The following is a 19,066-nucleotide window of genomic DNA, read 5'->3' on the forward strand; positions in this document are numbered from 1 at the left end:
AATTGAATTAAATAAGACCTTAGGATTCTTTGAGTCACGGGATACTAAATCAGCAAAGAAGTTTTGTTTTGTTATCTTAACTTCAGGCTGGAAATTGAAAAGAGAAGTCCTAAAAATCTGTTTAGAGACAATCAGTCCATCTTTTTTCCAACGCCGTTCAGCAGTTCGACAGGCGCCGCGCAGTGATCGTGTATTTTCATTTAGCCAGGGCGCAGGTCTACCCTTATTACAGCGTGTTTTGAGCGGAGCAATTGAGTCTAATACTGTTTTACAAGAAGAATTACATTTTTCGACAGAATCATCGCTACCATTATTTTGGTCATGCACATAAAGACTAGAGAAAATGGTTTTAAAATCAGATATAATAGAAGAATTTAAAAAGCGCGAGCAGCGTGGGGGACAGCTATTAGTAGGGACATCGACAGTAATATTCAGATCCATCATTATAGAAAAATGACCAGTAAAAGAAACATCACATAAATCAATATTATTCACTGAAATATTACGAGTAAGAACGAGATCGAGGGTGTGACCGAGAGAGTGAGTTGGCGTATTAATATGCTGTATAAAATCAAATGAGTTCAAAAGTGATAAAAAGTCATTGACCAAAGGTTTCGATTGACAACAAATGTGAATGCTGAAATCACCAACAATAAAAACTTTATCATGAGAGAGGGTGATATCAGCCAAGCTATCAGAGAATTCAGAGATGAAAGTATCATTAATTACAGGAGGTCTATAAACCACAGCAAACAGCAGAGAAGGAGAGCTGCACAGTTCGAAAAGTTGAAGTTCAAAGCTCCTAAACGGACCCTTTGTAAGGCTGTAAGGCTCGGACACAAGTACATACTTTTTAAAATAGTGGCAATGCCCCAACCACACCCCCACCCCCCACCCCCCAAAGTCCTGCAGAATAAAAGTTTTATTAGACACTGATCTCACGTTCAAGAGAGCAGCCTTGATAGAGGTAGAAGAGCTTGTTGCAGGATGAGCACGGGTGAGCGTGCAAAGATTAGCAGTATTTACTACTCAATTGCAGGCCGAGGAAAAGTGATGCTGTCTTGAAAATGGAGAAATTAAATCCAGTGTCCAGCGCCCATGAACCAGGGATGGAGTCCTGAGCAGGAGAAGATGGGTCATAGACGACTCGCAGGCATCGGGAATCAAAGCTCTGGGATTTGAATCGGTGTTGTTTAACAGCAATTCCGGCTCTTTTCCCACGATGGCGGCGGGTACGTTTGCATCTCCGAGGGGCATTTAACTCACTGACGCTGGTGAACACTGGCGTCCAGGTGAAGAAGTCAGGAGATGAATGAAACAAAGGTGGAGGTTCACAAAAAATCCAACCAGGAGATGAAAATTGAGAGGAAAGCAAGCCAGAAAATATGTTTAGTAAAGACTCACGATCATAGGACAGTGGCCGTTGGGATAAACTAAAACATAAAAACAAAGTTAAAACATAGACTAGAGAGATGAGCAGACGGCCAGCCACACCAGTCGGCGCCATCTTCAGTTCCTAGTAATATTGTTCGCAATATGTGGTTACACCTGTAAGGGGAAAAAAAAAAGTCTAATCAGTGTTTCTCAAAGCCACCCTTCCATCACCTGAATCTGAAATATCATTGTCTTTGTTTGATTAAGTATATGATTAAAAGGAGATAAAACATCAGTTAGAGAATCAAATAGTTACAAATGGTGTTACATCAGTGCCTAGGAACATAATTAACAAGTACTATGTCAAATTATATAAAAAAAAATGGCACTTCATTGATCAAATGCATCTCTATTCAAAAAGGTGTGCAAGATTTACCTTCAACTGTGCCACAGAAGGTAACAATGTTGGCTTTTGAGGAAATTAGGACAGGATCAGTCAGTGGAACAATTCATGGACAGAGGCTACACAATGTAGTATTAGGTGCTTGGGAAGGTTATGAAAGTCAGGTGGAGCACATACCTCAGTAGGTACCTTTCTGATCTTATCTTGGACCACTTTATGGAATTCAGAGGGCAGAGGCTGGGCAGCGACCGATGCCATGGGCACAGAGGGCAGAGACTGGGTGGTGATTAGTGCAGTGGGCATGGAGGACAGAGAATGGGCACGAACAGTGCCATGGGCACAGAGGGCAGAGACTGGGTAGCGACTGGTGCTGTTGGCACGGAGGGAAGAGGCTGGACAGAGACGGGTGCCATGGGCACAGAGGGCAGAGGCTGGGTGTCCCCCGGTGCCATGGGCATAGAGGGCAGAGAGAGCACTTTAGGACCTTTGCCACACTCTGACAAGTGCCTGAGGAACTGATCTTTATGAACTACTGTTACTGTTATATTTAATAAAGTTAAAACTTGCAAATCCTGTCCTATTATTCTTTTAAACAAGATCAAACTAATTAAAGATTCAGTCAATGATGCTTTTAAAAATTTATGAAAATATACTATATGTTGCCTGTCAATTATAGGTAATGTAATTCCACACTTACATTCTGAAAAATTAAAGTATTTGTACTATGACCTTTGTCATATTCTACTAAATATTTTAAAGAGAAAATTGTTAATACACAGTCATGAATTAATTAATCTAAAATTATTCAAAGCTAGCTTTTCAAAAGGTGAAAAAGTACACAGTATACTATTTTGTCAAATAAAAACATGTAGTTAAGGGGGAATATCTAGCTCCATTAAATTGTATTAAAAGTGTCAATTAATCAAATTTTACAAGTTACAAGATATATCCTAGAGAGCTTCACATACCTCCATGAACAACTACTGTCCTATTGTGGCTCTGTAAGTGGCTGATGATGCCTGCGTAATCTGTTCTTTTATAGCAAAACAGACAAGCATACTCCTGAGCACCAAACACAACTGTAGGTTCCTCTGTGGTCTTCAATATACTTATGTGTCTCTGGTGAATATAAAACAGATATAAAGTTCTTAAAACTGACAAACATGCACGAGAACAATCATTTCACTTTATTTCAATTGAAAAAAACTTCCAAAGCAGTATTTTTGAAGAATGCAGGAGAGCTGGGCATGAAACATTTAATATTGTTTTAACAGTTCAAACAAACTGTACTATCATTGAAAGAACTTTATAAAAAAATAATAATAATAACAACATGATTCTGTCCTAGCTGTTCTTTTCCCCATTATTACCTACAATCTAATTTGAACTTTCTTGAACTGGAGGTAATTGAATATTGCATTCACACTTGCCCTTTGTTTGTAGTTACTTATTAAAATTTTCAGTTATGTACTGTAAATATATATATACAGAACTATGAAAAGGATCATCTAAAGTGACCTAAGTATATTCAAACTTCTGACTAGCAACATTACTATAATTGAAAAACCAGTATATCCACTATTAACTGTGTTTGCCTTAGAAACTTATGCAAACAAGAAGCTTTCTGTGGAACATTACTTTATATTGGCTCAATCTCTCTGTATTGTCTTTCTGAAATATATTTTGCTATTTAAAATATCAGGTTACTGATAGGTTTTGCTTCTGATTAACTAGCATGTATGTGATATGCAGGACAAATGGTGAATGATATTCTGGCAATTATAAGTACTTAATCACGGTCACTTATATTTAATTACAATCCGTTACACTTAGCTATGGTTAATTATACTCAACAACGGTCAATTACATATCATACCAATTGTTATAAAAAATTATTGACTGCTGAATCCGTTGATATACTATTCAGAATCGAGTATGCCGAACAGTCCTGTAACAATTAGCTACACAAACCGACTTGTTTGTTGTTTAACTTTTAAAACTTTCTTAGAGCGCTTAGTACTGCATGGAACCTGAAAGTTGATTCAACATCTTTATTACACTGTGGTATAATTCGCACCCTAGCAGTAAAGTATAATATTATCTAATATTAGTAAAACTTGCAACAGACTCACTGCCATCTTGATTTCCAACTCAAACTCTTTCTTCTTCTTTCCTCAAAAAGCTTTCAGAAAGATTTATTCAAAGTCCACCATTCCTTTGAACTCCGACAAAAACAATGATGACGTATTGAAACTGTCATCAGCGGGTGTACCGTGACTGGTGTTGGGGGCATTCCATGATATGAAGGGCGTTCCGTGTCTAATGTCATAGGGATTGCAGGCTGCAACCAGACCCTTCTCCATTTTACAGTAGTCAGATTGAGACAAGATTTGGAAAGGGGCCAAATGGAGTAATCTTACCAGCGGCTCTTGACTTCTGTTGAACCACCGAAAGCATGAAAGTTGGCCTGACATCATGAAGAATGTGGGAAAGACTCTTCCCTATAAATACTTATTCTAGTGGCAAACTGTTTCCGAACTTTAAGATACACGTTCATTAGCGAATTTGTTCAATAATGTATTGATGATCATTGTAAACGAAATGCCTCCATTAATCCGTGTGCCTAGAAAATCTCTTCTGTCTGAACAAGGATTCGGCGACTACAGGAAAGATTTTAGCCTCAACCAATCAAATGAATGCATGGGCTGAATCGGTTAAATATGCCATCCTTTACCAAAAAGTTCAAGTGTGGGCGCTAAAAAGGCCTTGGTGAGGGTTGAACTTACAACCCCTGGTTTACGAGACCAATGCTCTGCCAGTGAGCTACAAGGCCGAACTGCTGTATGTTTGCCCTTGTCCACCCACTTTTCTGTTAGGACGAGCATGTAAACTGAGGGTTAAGGGTAGGCATTGAGTAAATTTCACTTCTGTCCTTCTCTGCTTTTACATTCCCATGTCAATAAAGGTAGCAAAACTCCCAGTGTGGTTCTACCAGAACAAAAGCGCTATAAAGCACCAGGGGCTTGTGGAATTGTTTGAAGAACACTGATCTGAAGTACTTTTACGTATGTATTTTCAGCTGAGGTAAGGATCCACATTGGGAAAGCATTTCGCTTAACTTTCTAAAGGTGATAGCTGTGCCCTAACACAGAGTGAATGGGTGCACTGAACAACAAGCTACCAGAAGTGGGGATTGAACCCACGTGGGCATTTGCCCATTGGATCTTAAGTCCAACGCCTTAACCACTCGGCCATTCTGCTGGGAGAAAGTGGCGGTTTAATCAATGTTTGTGTTCGCCACTCTGTGAAAACAGCGCTCATTCTTTCAGCTCCTTGAAAAAGAGGTGGAGCCTCATCTTCCTTTCCGGCGCGGGAGGCCAGAATGGGCGACTCCCACTTCAGGGGAAACGTCTCGCTTCTTTCACTTTGTTCCCATGCTTCAAATGTTTACATCTTGAAATCCTATATCGATCCTGCTTCCTGAAGTGACACCTAACCATTCCGAGTAAAGCTCTCGTTGCACTGAAAAACTTGGCTGATTCACGGAGAGTATTTGTTTAGATTTGAAGTGATTCCCGTTGAGGAGTCGGGATAGCTAATCATGGCACACTCTTAGTGTTTTGGCAAACTAGTTTCCTTCCGGCCAGCTAGTGAAAGGCAGCAAGGTGAGGTTATCCTGTGACAACGTCATTCCTGAAAATGTTCAACATTGTTTTTGCAGGTTTGACTTCTCCTTAACCTCAAACAGCTTAATCTAAATTTGTCTGGCTGTTCTTGGAGAAGAAAAGTGAATTCCATGTCACTGTTGTGTGTGGAAACCACTCTGCCAAGGCTGACTAAGGACCATGGCAATGACAAAGAGGACCAGATGTAATTACAGGGTACCCTCTGAAGATCATTCCACTAAAATTATTTTCCGAGTCCTGTTCATTTCCATAAAAATGTGGAGAGATCTTCAAATGGGTTTCAAGGAAGAAGTTCAGATATGTAGGGCTTCACACATTCCTTTAAATAAAACGACGGGTGGTTTGAGGTCTTATGGTAAAGGGGCTCTCTGTTGTCGCAATTTGAAATGAGCAAATCTGCCTTGTGAATTTATTCTGTTCATGAGAGAAAACATTTACTGAACCCTGCCGGGTTCCTGAATAAAACATCCAAATCCTGCAGTTACCGTGTGAGAGGGTTTCCACTGTTTTTAGACGAGTGGCTGGAAAACTTGCAGAGAAGGTTTCAGCTTGATAACAAGCAGAAAGCTCTTTCATCGACAAGAGATAAGCCAATGCTCATTATTTAACAGCTGGACAGTGTAATACAGTATTTATATGTCATTGAAATGTATTATTATTATCAGGCATGATTTAGGCAGAGACAACTTTTTTCTAATTTTGGTTCTGTACATTACCCCAATGAATTTTAAATGAAACAACTCAGATGCTGTTGAAGTGCAGACTTTCATCTTTAATTCAGTGGGGTGTACAAAACGATTGCATAAAAATGTGAGGCAACTAAAACATGTTTTTAACACAATCCCTTCATTTCAGGGGCTCAAAAGTAATTGGACAAATTAAATAACTGGAAATAAAATGTTCATTTCTAATACTTGGTTGAAAACCTTTTGCTGGCAATGACAGCCTGAAGTCTTGAACTCATGGACATCACCAAATGCTGGGTTTCCTCCTTTTTAACGCTCTGCCAGGCCTTTACTGCAGCGGCTTTCAGTTGCTGTTTGTTTGTGGGCCTTTCTGTCTGAAGTTTAGTCTTCAACAAGTGAAATGCATGCTCAATTGGGTTAAGTTCAGGTGACTGACTTGGCCATTCAAGAATTTTCCACTTCTTTCCTTTAATAAACTCCTGGGTTGCTTTGGCTGTATATTTTGGGTCATTGTCCATCTGTATCATGAAATGTCGCCCGATCAATTTGACTGCATTTAGCTGGATTTGAGCAGACAGTATGTCTCTGAACAACTCAGAATTCATTCGGCTGCTTCTGTCCTGTGTCACATCATCAATAAACACTAGTGTCCCAGTGCCACTGGCAGTCATGCACGCCCAAGCCATCACACTGCCTCCACCGTGTTTTACAGATGATGTGGTATGCTTTGGATAATGAGCTGTTCCACGCCTTCTCCATACTTTTTTCTTGCCATCATTCTGGTAGAGGTTGATCTTGGTTTCATCTGTCCAAAGAATGTGTTTCCAGAACTGTGCTGGCTTTTTTAGATGTTCTTTAGCAAATTCCAATCTAGCCTTTCTATTCTTGAGGCTTATGAGTGGCTTGCACCTTGCAGTGCACCCTTTGTATTTACTTTCATGCAGTCTTCTCTTTGTGGTAGACTTAGATATCGATACGCCTACCCCCTGGAGAGTGTTGTTCACTTGGCTGGCTGTTGTGAAGGGGTTTCTCTTCACCATGGAAATGATTCTGTGATCATCCACCACTGTTGTCTTCCGTGGACGTCCAGATCTTTTTGCGTTGCTGAGTTCACCAGTGCTTGCTTTCTTTCTCAGCATTACCAAACTGGAGATTTTGCCACTCGTAATATTGTAGCAATTTCTCAGATGGGTTTTTTCTGTTTTCGCAGCTTAAGGATGGCTTCTTTCACCTGCATGGAGAGCTCCTTTGACCGCATGTTGTCTGTTCACAGCAAAATCTTCCATCTTGCAAGCACCACACCTCAAATCAACTCCAGGCCTTTTATCTGCTTAATTGATAATGACATAACGACGGACTGCCCACACCTGCCCATGAAATAGCCTTTGAGTCAATTGTCCAATTACTTTTGAGCCCCTGAAATGAAGGGATTGTGTTAAAAAATTTCTTAAGTTCCCTCACATTTTTATGCAAGTGTTTTGTTCACCCCACTGAATTAAAGCTGAAAGTCTGCACTTCAACTGCATCTGAGTTGTTTCATTTAAAATTCATTGTGGTAATGTACAGAACCAAAATTAGAAAAAAGCTGTCTCTGTCCAAATGTTTATGGACCTAACTGTATGTCATCAGGAAGGTACCAGAAAAAGGGACCTCGATGTTTTCTGTGTTAGAGTTAAATTAGAGCATGGATGCAGTGGATGTAAGAGTTGTGATAAATAAAGTTCTCCTGCATACTTAAATAAAAAGTCTCGCCATCATTTCATTTTTCACAATTTGTGAAAATATGACATGGTGTCAGAATAGAGGACAGTCATGGATTTTGCTGGAGTTCCCTCACCAGGAATTGACTGGGATTCTCCTAACCTGCCGGGAGAATGGAAAAATTTCCGACAGCTCGTGGAACTGATGTTTTCTGGCCTGCTAAAAGGCAAAGACGAGAGTGAGAAATGCAGCTACCTGCTCCTGTGGACTGGGGGAAAAGGAAGAGACATTTTCAACACATGGACTTTCTCCCAGGAGGAAGCCAAGGTACTGTAAACTTATTATGACCGCTTTGATGCATATGTCATGCCTAAGACGAATACGATTTTCGTGAGTAACAAGTTTAATGAGAAGACGCAGGGGATAAATGAGACGTTTGATCACTTTGTAACGGATTTAAAATTGCTGGTAAAGGACTGTGCATATGCAAACGAAGATGAGATGGTCAGGGATAGAATAGTGTTTGGTACAAACTCAGCGAAAGTGCAAAAGAAACTTTTAAGTGCCAGGTCTGAGCTAACATTAAATAAAGACGTGGACATCATAAGATCGCACAAGATAGCGCAAGCACAGCTGAGAATCTTCGATGCAGGCACTCTGAGCGGCTCACGTGAACTAACTGTGAACGCAGTACGCAGACAACAAGCAAGAGCTCCAAAGAGCGCTGCACAAAAAACGCATTACACAATTGAGATGGCAGCAAAAGAATATGAAGCGAGTGATGCATACAAGCATATTTAGAAGTGCAGCTACTGCGGAAGCAAAGCACACGGTGGAATAAGTCAAAGTCCACCTAAAGGAAGACAGTGTAAAAAATGTGGTAAATTGAACCACTTCGCTAAAGTTTGCAGGACTGGAAAAGGTAAACCCGTGCATGCAGTGTGTGCTGTCTCACATAAAGAGGAAGACAAGCTGTTTATTGATGCAGTAAGAAAGGAACAACCATCTGAAGCTGAACAAGCCCTTTGCAGATATAGCAATAGGAAAGCAAGGTGTAAAACTTAAATTTAAATTAGACACTGGTGCACAAGTTAATGTAATTCCTGTGAGTGAGTACAATAGTCTACTGATAAAATGCAAACTACAGCCCACTGTGCGCAAGCTGACAGGGTATGGAGGAGAGCAGCTTATAGTAAGAGGTACATGTACGCTGCATTGTAAATACAAGGAGCGCAATATGGTTTTGGATTTCTATGTTATAGAGACACAGGCACCTCCAGTGTTAGGGCTAAAGGCATGTCTAGATTTAGATTTGATTAAGCTAGTCCTATCAGTGACCTCAGCAGCTGACATACAGTCCATAAAAGAAGAGTTTGCTGACGTTTTTAAGGGCATTGGTCTGTTCCCTGGGGATTGTAGTATTCACCTTGACCCCGCAGCAGTTCCAGTAGTGTACCCACCAAGAAGGATTCCCCTTGCCTTGTGAAGTCGACTAAAGCAAGAGCGGCTGAATATGGAGAAATCAGGAATTATTTGCAAGGTGACAGAACCAACTGCATGGGTGAATGCATTGGTGGTCGTTGAAAAACCAAGAACAGGCAAGCTCAGAGTTTGTCTTGTCCCTAGAGACTTGAACAAAGCTATTAAACGGCCCCACTACCCTCTGCCAACAATAGAGGACATCACGCCACAGCTGACAAGAGCACGCTACTTCAGCATAGTAGATGCCCATTCGGGATACTGGGCTATAAAGCTCACGGAAGAATCTTCTCAGCTGACAACATTTAACACCCCATTTGGACGCTATCGTTTCCTGCGCTATCGTTTCCTGCACTTACCGTTTGGCCTCATCTCTGCCCAGGATGAATTGCAGAGGAAAATAAATGAGACATATCAAGGCCTCAACGGAGTGGTTGCCATCGTGGACGACATCCTCATATATGACGCAACCCGCGAAGAGCATGACCAGAACCTCCGTGCCATGCTACAACGTTCACGGGAGAAAGGAGTCCGTCTCAATGCTGAGAAACTCAGCATTGGAGCCAGTGAGGTCAGCTACTTTGGTCATCGCCTCTCAAACCAAGCATCAAACCAGACCCAGTGAAAATCTCTGCTATCAAGATGATGAAGCAACCAAAGAATTGGGCAGAACTGGAGACAGTGCTAGGCATGGCAAATTACCTCGCCAAGTTTGCACCTAATCTGTCATCTCTTGAAGCAGTCAAGCGAGTTTTTATGGGATAAGCAGCATGATGCAGCATTTCAGAAAATGAAAGACATCATTACTAGAAAACCAGGACCAGTTCTTGCCTATTTCAATCCTGAGAAAGAACTCTACTTGCAAGTAGATGCATCAAAATTTGGGCTTGGTGCTGTACTGCTACAAGAAGGCAGACCCATCAGCTATGCTTCCAAGTCACTCACAGACAGTGAGATAAATTATGCCCAGATTGAAAAAGAAATGTATGCAATTCTCTTTGGGTTCAAGCGTTTTCACCAATATGCATATGGTCATTGAGTTTGTGTGGAATCAGACCACAAGCCGTTGGAGTCAATCTTAAGAAAACCATTAGCCTCAGCCCCACCAAGGCTGCAGAGAATGATCCTTCAACTGCAGAGATATGACTTCCACATTGTTCACCGACCAGGAAAAGACATTCCTGTTGCCGACACACTCTCAAGACAGTCTATTACCTCCCATGACAGCAACCTCAGTGAAGGGATGGATGTGCACTTTCACACAGTTTTCAACAGCTTACCAGTGAGTGACACCAGATTAAAGGAGATACAAGTTGAAACTGAGAAAGATGAACATCTTAGTGCTCTGAGAACAGCTATTCACAATGGATGGCCTGAGGAGAGGAGAAAGTGCCCCCAGAGAATCTTGCAGTTCTGCAATTACCGAGATGAGTTGTCCGAAATCAATGGAATTGTCTTTAAGGGAGAAAAAATAGTCATTCCTACAAGTCTTAGAGAACAAATGCTAATGAAGATCCATGCAAGTCACACGGGCATGTGAAAAATGGAAAGACAGAGCACGTGATGTAATGTTCTGGCCTGGAATGTCAAAGCAAATAGAGGCAATTGTAGCAAAGTGTCAAATCCATCGAATATCAAAGATCCCATGATACCTCACTGCATCCCAGACAGGCCATGGCAAGTTGTAGGTACAGACATATTCACTTGGAACAGTGGAAACTACCTCATAACTGTTAGACACACTTCACACCATCACATCAGCAACTGTGATACGCAAGCTGAAAGCTGCCTTCGCTAGACATGGCATTGTAGAGACATTAATATCAGACAATGGACCCCAATACACATCAAAGGAGTTCGAATCATTTGCCAAGTCGTGGGAATTCACACACATCACTTCAAGTCCACACTACCCACAGAGTAATGGTCTTGCTAAAAGAACAGTGCAGACAGCCAAAACACTTTTGAACAAAGCTTATTCAGATTGAAAAGACCCATATCTCAGTTTGCTTGAATATCGCAAAACGCCAGTGGACAATTTTAAGTCCCCAGCACAGTTGTTGATAAGCTGACGACTTCACTCAATTCTGCCAACAACAAGCAAGCAATTACAACCACAAGTTGTTAGCCATAAGGAAGAATTCATAAGAAGGAGCCAAAGACAACATCACCAAAAGGTTTAATACGACAGATCATCCAAGCCATTGCCACCACTTGATGCTGAAGCAATCGTCAGACTCCAAGAACAGGGACATTGGAAACCAGCGGCTGTCATCCAACCAGCTGGAACTGATCGATCTTATATCCTCCGCACTTCAGATGGACAGGTGTATCACCGCAACCGCAGGCACATCTGGAGTAATAAGGAAAAGCTTAGTTCAAATAACGTCAACATTGCAGACACAGAACCAGATGAACAATGTGACACACAATTAAAATCCACACATGTAAATACACCAGTCTCACCAGAAGCTTGCACACCTGAAAACACACCACCGTTACCTGATACTTGCGCCACTGAATCATTGCCTAGTTCAGGATCACATTTACCCTCATATCGCACTATGTCTGGACGAGAAGTCAAACCACGAAAAGTCCTAGATCTGTGAGTTGTAAAGAGTATAGGTGGATTGCTGGCATATTTAAAAATAAAAATGTTCATGTGTTTTTGGAATTTGTTTGACATTATATAATGAGTATTTGTCCATAAGATACCGAGATTCTGTTTTGCATTGCCACATGTTCCTTTGTATTGTTATTTATATTGACAAGCAATTATTAAAACATTGGTATTTGTAGGTTGCAGTATTCGATAATATATGCTGAAGTTATAGGAGAATGTTACGTTGATTGTGTTCTATCATTATTTTAAGGAAGGGGATGTAATATTTATATGTCATTGAAATGTATTATTATTATCAGGCATGGTTTAGGCACCTATGTCATCAGGAAGGTACCAGAAAAAGGGACATCAATGTTTTTTGTGTTAGGAGTTAAATTAGAGCATGGATGCCGTGGATGTAAGAGTTGTGATAAATAAAGTTCCCCTGCATACTTAAAAAGAAAAAGTCTTGCCATCATTTAATTTTTCACAATTTGTGAAAACAAGACAGACAGGAGCAGATTTTACTAGAGGAATCCGGGCTAACTGAAAGATAAAATGTGATTTCGATGGTTCGCTAAAATGGTCTCTGTGACGTTGTTTTGAGCAGGTGGCTGTACTTCAGCAGTATTTTACCCCGCAAAGCGGACTTTAATGAAGACAGGTGTAAAGTCCTTATGGCTTGCGGGTTCGCCCTGCCTCGGGTCCGACTCCTGCTAAAGTGAACCTTAATTCTTTTCAGAAAGCTGACTTTCTCTGACAGATTGTGCTGCAAACCGGGCTGCCAGAGTGACAAATGGGAAAAGGATAAGGTCTAGAATAGACCCTTTGTCAATCCGAGTGACTGATTAGGTTTTCAGAAGGCGGGAATGTTGCCACTTGTGCATTTGTCAAATTTATGCCAGCTTAATTCGCAAGACGACTCTAAGACCAAGGCGACGTTTCCCTTGAAGCACTTGCCAATTGACCTCGGCATTGGAGATGCCTCCCTTGGATTCTTCTTTTGCTGTGTGTCTACACGGGACAGGGGCCTCCTTTTTACAGTAGTCAGATTGAGACAAGATTTGGAAAGGGGCCAAACGGAGTAATCTTACCAGCGGCTTTTGACTTCAGTTGAACCGCCAGAAGCACGATTCCTTAATCTGTTTCCTGTGGTGCCGACTACACTATGTTTAACTGATCGATGCACTTTCGGGGATCTCAAAATGCATCCATTTAAGCCAGCGTGAAACTACAAGAAAGTAATATAATTCTATATAAATGATGTCTTTCAGTTTTCGTTTGTCCTCTTCCCAGATACATGAAAGTTGGCCAGACAACATGAAGAATGTGGGGATGGTCCTTTAACGCCTTGTAAAGACTCTTCCCTATAAATACTTATTCAGTGATTCCATGCCAGAGGCAAACTGTTTGCGAACTTTAAGATACACATTCATTAGCGAATCTATACATATTAATAAAAGGCAAAGCCCTCACTGACTCACTGACTGACTGACTGACTGACTGACTCATCACTAATTCTCGAACTTCCCGTGTAGGTGGAAGGCTGAAATTTGGCAGGCTCATTCCTTACAGCTTACTTACAAAAGTTAGGCAGGTTTCATTTCGAAATTCTACACGTAATGGTCATAACTGGAGCATGTTTTTTGTCCATATACTCTAATGGAGGAGGCGGAGTGACGTATCGCGTCATCACGCCTCCTACGTAATCACGTGAACTAAAAACAAGGAAGACATTTACAGCACGAGTCAAACGCGGGAACGAAGGTAAATGACGTTAATTTTTGAGTGTCTTTTAACCCCTTCACCGCCCTCTGCCGGATATATCCGGCACCGTTGTTTTAATGCTAACGCCATACTGCCGGAATTATCCGGCACATTTGCCTGTGGTTATATGAATGCCTGGCAAGTAGTATAACTGACGGTTTGGCGTGGGTATTATTACTACGTTGTATTTCGACAAGTCTGTGGTTGTTTTGGCCGGTCATGTGACGTGATTCGCATGTAACAGCTGTGAATATGGCGAAACGTAAACTGACTTCAAGTGAGGCTTTGCAGGCGATTTTGGACAGTTCTGATCATGATTGTAGCAGTTCTGAAGAAGATTTTAGTGACAGTGATGAGCAGCAACGTGCGCTGCATGATACTGTGAATGAAGACGCATCGGATGACGGCGCTGAGTGGGTGTATCCCCAGCATCTCAGCTGGGCTGCTGCCCGTGGTGAACTACCTTTTCTGCATTCGTTTGAGGGAACGTGTGGCTTTATTGTTGATGTAAACAATTACACTGCTGAGCAGTTTTATGAGCTGTTTGTGTCACCTGATTTGATTAGACATTTTGTTCATCAGACAAATCTGTATGCAGCACAGTTTATTGAGAAAAATCCCAATTTACCTCCACATTCCCGTGTTAGTGCTTGGTTTGACACTGATGAAAACGAAATGAAAAAATTCATTGGGATTTTGATGTTGATGGGAATAATCAGAAAACCAGATATTGAGATGTACTGGTCCACAGATCCTATGTATGCAACACCTATTTTTGCAGCTGTCATGACACGTAACCGATTCTCTTTGCTGCTGAAATTCTTTCATTTGAATGACAACAGAAACGAGCCAGATAAGAAAGATCCAAACCGCGACCACTTGTTCAAGCTACGTCCTTTGATTGATCATTTATTTGAAGCATTTCAGTTGCCCTACATGCCAGGACCGTCAGTTGCAGTTGATGAAAGTTTATTGTCGTGGAAGGGCCGCTTACAGTTTCGACAGTATCTACCATTGAAAAGGGCACGGTTTGGTATCAAGATGTTTTGCTTAGCTGAGAATTCAGGTTACATTTATAGATTTCGTGTATACACTGGCAACTTGCACAACATTTAGTGGTCAATACTGCTTGAATAAATGTAAAAAATGTAAAAAAAATGTAAAAAAGTAAAAAAACAAAAATTGTTCAGATTTCGCCTGGCGTGGGGAATATTTAGGGAGTTGGCGGTTAAAGGGTTAATACTGTGTAAGCATACATATTAACACATGTGCAATTAAACGTGTGCATTTACGGGGTGATTTCTCAGGCTTAAAAGTTCGCCTTTTATCAAACGCGGGAACAAAGCTAAATGACGTTGTTCACTGTCTTTTAATACTGTGTAAGCATACATATTAACATGTGCAATTAAACGTGTGCATTTATGGGGTGATTTCTCAGGCTTAAAAGCTCGCCTTTTACTAAAAAGGTAAATGCAAACTATTTTCATTCTGAAGGGCACAAACCACGTTAGATTTCAGACGTTAAACGTGCAAAAATGTCGGTACACCAGATAAATAAGCGCAACATATTATCAGTTGTATTGTATGCTTACAATACATATACAGTAGAAATGTGTTAATCGTTAACTAATATGGGATGGGATGGTGTTTTTCGACTCGCGCCTTGATTTAAACGATTGCATTTCTTGGTGGGTTTGCGTAGCTTATTGTCAATATCTTTACACCTCTTTTTAAGACTTAATTTAAAAAGGTTTTCTTTTGTTCTTAATTAAAATTTAAAAGCAATACTTCACCGCTGCGAAGCCCCTCTAGTGCTGACGTCCGAGGTTCGATTACCGTAAGTGAGTGCAGTGAGTGTGTACGCCTGATGAGCCAAGAATAAGGGGGAAAGACGTGTCGTGTACTCTTTGCATTATTTGACAGTAAACTATTTTCAATCATTCTGTGATCTGTTTCTCACAACTGAAGGCACCGTGGCTGATGTTACGTCACTTGCTGGACAACCATAAGCGTTACCTGGTAGGTAACCAGCCACTCACTTCACTCCCTTACGGGAATCGAACCTCGGACGTCAGCGCTACAGGCAAAGCCCCTAAAATTGTGCCACGGCGTGTGGTTCGTTTATTTGACAACATGTAGATCGGGGTAATTACATTCCGCGCCATGGCGTGTGGTTCGTTTATTTGACAACATGTAGATCAGGGTAATTACATTCACGGCATTCGTCGTCTGATTCACAATCTGATTGTATGGGTGGTTACCTACCAGGTAATGCTTATAGTTGGCCACCAAGTCAGGTCGAAGTGATCACTCGAGTGAAGGCAGCTTCACAAAAAAACAGATCCTTAACAAACTGTTATTGGTATATTTTCCCTCAATTTAAAAAGGTTTTCTTTTCTTCTTAATAAAAATTTTAAAGCGATACTTCCGGTGCGAAGCACGTGGATTTGACCGACTGACACATACAGACATATTCATGAGTGCAGGTACTAAGGAAAGAAAGCACCATGTAAACCTAAAGTTTAAATTAAGTTCATAGACCTACAAAAGGTTGCCATTCATTTGAGGCAAGATTGCTTTTCTTCTGTACAACTATACGTTGCATTCTCAAGAGTGTGCTTGCACGGCTTCGGATATAGATATATATATGGAAGAGAAGGTCTGTGATACGGTTTGCATATTTGCAGTTGGAGATCCACAAAGGGAGAAAAAACGAATCACGTATCATAAAATAGTTTTATTCCTGAGCTTTCAACCCCTATCAGGGGTCTTCATCAGAGGATAATGCTTAGACTTACAAGAATCAAAGGCAATATATAGCAACACATTCAGTATTGGGTGGGGTGGGTGGCATTGACTAAGTCAGTATGATCGGGGGGGGGGGGGGTGTATCGTTTAATTAATGTGCATATGTCCTTCTTAAGTTGGCATATGCTGGGTTTATGTATTCTGGCAAGTGAACAGAAAGCTCTAAGATCTTTACGGAATGACAACAGCATTATTATTACACCAGCTGACAAAGGAGGCGCAACTGTTATCCTAGACAGAGAACAATACTCCACAGCTATGGAAGAAATGCTTTTGGACACTAATACTTATCAACAGCTAAATAACGACCCAACAAAAACCACACAGAATAAAATAAACTATACTCTGTCCAAACTCCGAAATGGTAACCACCTGGATGTACAGAACTTTAACAAAATGAAATCCAATGATGCTAACTGCCCGGAATTTTATGGACTCCCAAAAATACACAAAACACCACTAAAATACAGACCAGTGGTTAGCCTAATAGGCGGACCATCATACAACTTGTCAAAAAGACTTTTCCAACTACTTAAACATTTAACTGACGACTCAGATTATTCTGTCAACAGCGCGGAGTCAGCATTACAGTGCTTGAATGACGTATCCATCGCCGAGGACGAGATCATGGTCTCGTTTGATGTTATATCGCTATACACCATGATCTCGATCCAACTGGCCACAGAAACATTATTAATGAAACTGGATAGGGACCCCACCATAGAGACAAGAACCAAACTGTCCATCAAAGACATAATGCACCTAATATCACTTTGCCAAAAAACGCACTTTCATTTCAACGGCAAGTATTACACACAGAAAGAAGGCATGCCAATGGGATCACCGTTATCTGGACTCCTAGCTGAACTGGTAATGCAACGATTTGAAAACATAGCTTTATCCCAGATTACACCCAAAATTTGGATACGCTATGTAGACGACACATTCGTCATATTAAGAAAGAACCAGCTGAATGAGTTCTTCAATCATATTAACACAATATTCCCTGCAATCCAGTTCACAATGGAAAAAGAAAACAATCGACACATCAATTTCCTGGACATTTACATCAAAAGAAATAGTGACGCCACCCTGACCACAAGTGTTTACCGCAAACAATGCTACGCAGACAAGATCCTACACTACGCCAGCAACCACCCGGTATCTCATAAACGGAGCTGCGTGAAAACCCTATTTAAACGAGTCCACACGCATTGTAATACCAAGGAAACAAAAATTAATGAGAGACGCTATCTGTTTCAACTTTTCACCTCGAACGGATACTCAAAATCATTCATTAATCGGAGTCTACACAGCAGACGCCAAAGGAATCAGCATACAATCGACGTAAATCAGAACCCCCACCCCACCTGGCATTCACTCCCGTATCACCATAATGTGTCAGAAGGCACGGCAGGCACCCTGACCAAGTGGGGCATCAAAATAGCACATAAACCCACCAACAATCTGCGCATGGTCCTGTTTAATGCTAAAAACAAGAAATCGACAGCCGAAACACGAAACGCAGTTTATAGTATTCCATGCAATTCTTGCTTAGCTGTATACATAGGACAAACGTCAAAAAGAATTTCAACACGTGTACAGGAACATCGCAACGCCGTCAGAAGAAAGGACGCACTATCTTTGATATATGCACATACTAAATCGACAGGACACACATTCAACTGGGACAACGTAAAAGTAAAATTTAAGGCCAGTACAAAAAGCGCCAGAGAGTTGGCCGAGTCTTGGCTATCAGATGAAAACGCCATCAACAGACACTTGGACATAAACCCAGCATATGCCAACTTAAGAAGGACATATGCACTTTAATTAAACGATACACCCCCCCCCCCCCCCCTTGATCATACTGACTTAGTATGACTTATGGCTGTTACTTTATAAATTTATTTTACACAATGTTGAAAAATTAATAAGAAAGCTACATATTTTGGCAGCTGCTGCTTTAATTTTCAATGAAATGAAAAAACCTCTCCAAGAGAAAACCTCAATGAAGAAGAAACAGTTTGTACTATCTAAAAATGAGAAACCCTCATTTATAAAAGTTTGCTGCAGATGACTTAACTGAAAATAAATGAATAGTTCCTATGTGTATAATACATATTTATCTATTTTACTTATGCCTTTATTCCAGCAACTTGCAACATCTCAGGTACAATTTGGTACATTACTTTTGTTTTTTGCAGCACAGGCAGGTGAAGTGACTTCCTCAGGGTCACACAGTGGTGTCAGTACCAGGATTTGAACTGACAAGCTCCGGGTTTGCTGAAATATTACTGAAAAAAAAATGAAAACGGGCAAATAGGGCTATGCATACCATTATCCAACCCGCTATATCCTAAATACAGGAGCCAATAAGTAGATATGTATATATACAGTATATATATACTGTATATATATGTGAATGTATGTATGTATATATGTATGTCTATATTTATATCTATATATATATATATATATATATGTAGATATGTAAATTTGTATATGTATATATATATGTATATGTGGATGTGTATATGTATATATATGTATATGTAGA

The 19,066-nt window shown here is 40.7% G+C and overlaps 1 protein-coding gene and 1 non-coding gene across 2 annotated transcripts in view; both read right to left on the bottom strand.

Annotated features, from left to right (window-relative positions):
- Positions 1-19,066, bottom strand: part of LOC114669508 (presenilins-associated rhomboid-like protein, mitochondrial) — a 1,019,231-nt gene that overhangs the window by 764,148 nt on the left and 236,017 nt on the right. The window lies entirely within an intron of this gene.
- Positions 4,956-5,038, bottom strand: trnal-uaa (transfer RNA leucine (anticodon UAA)). The gene has a single exon. It is a non-coding gene; the product is annotated as a tRNA-Leu (tRNA).

The sequence above is a fragment of the Erpetoichthys calabaricus genome, chromosome 2 (genome assembly GCF_900747795.2).
Source record: "Erpetoichthys calabaricus chromosome 2, fErpCal1.3, whole genome shotgun sequence".
Lineage (NCBI taxonomy): Eukaryota > Metazoa > Chordata > Cladistia > Polypteriformes > Polypteridae > Erpetoichthys > Erpetoichthys calabaricus.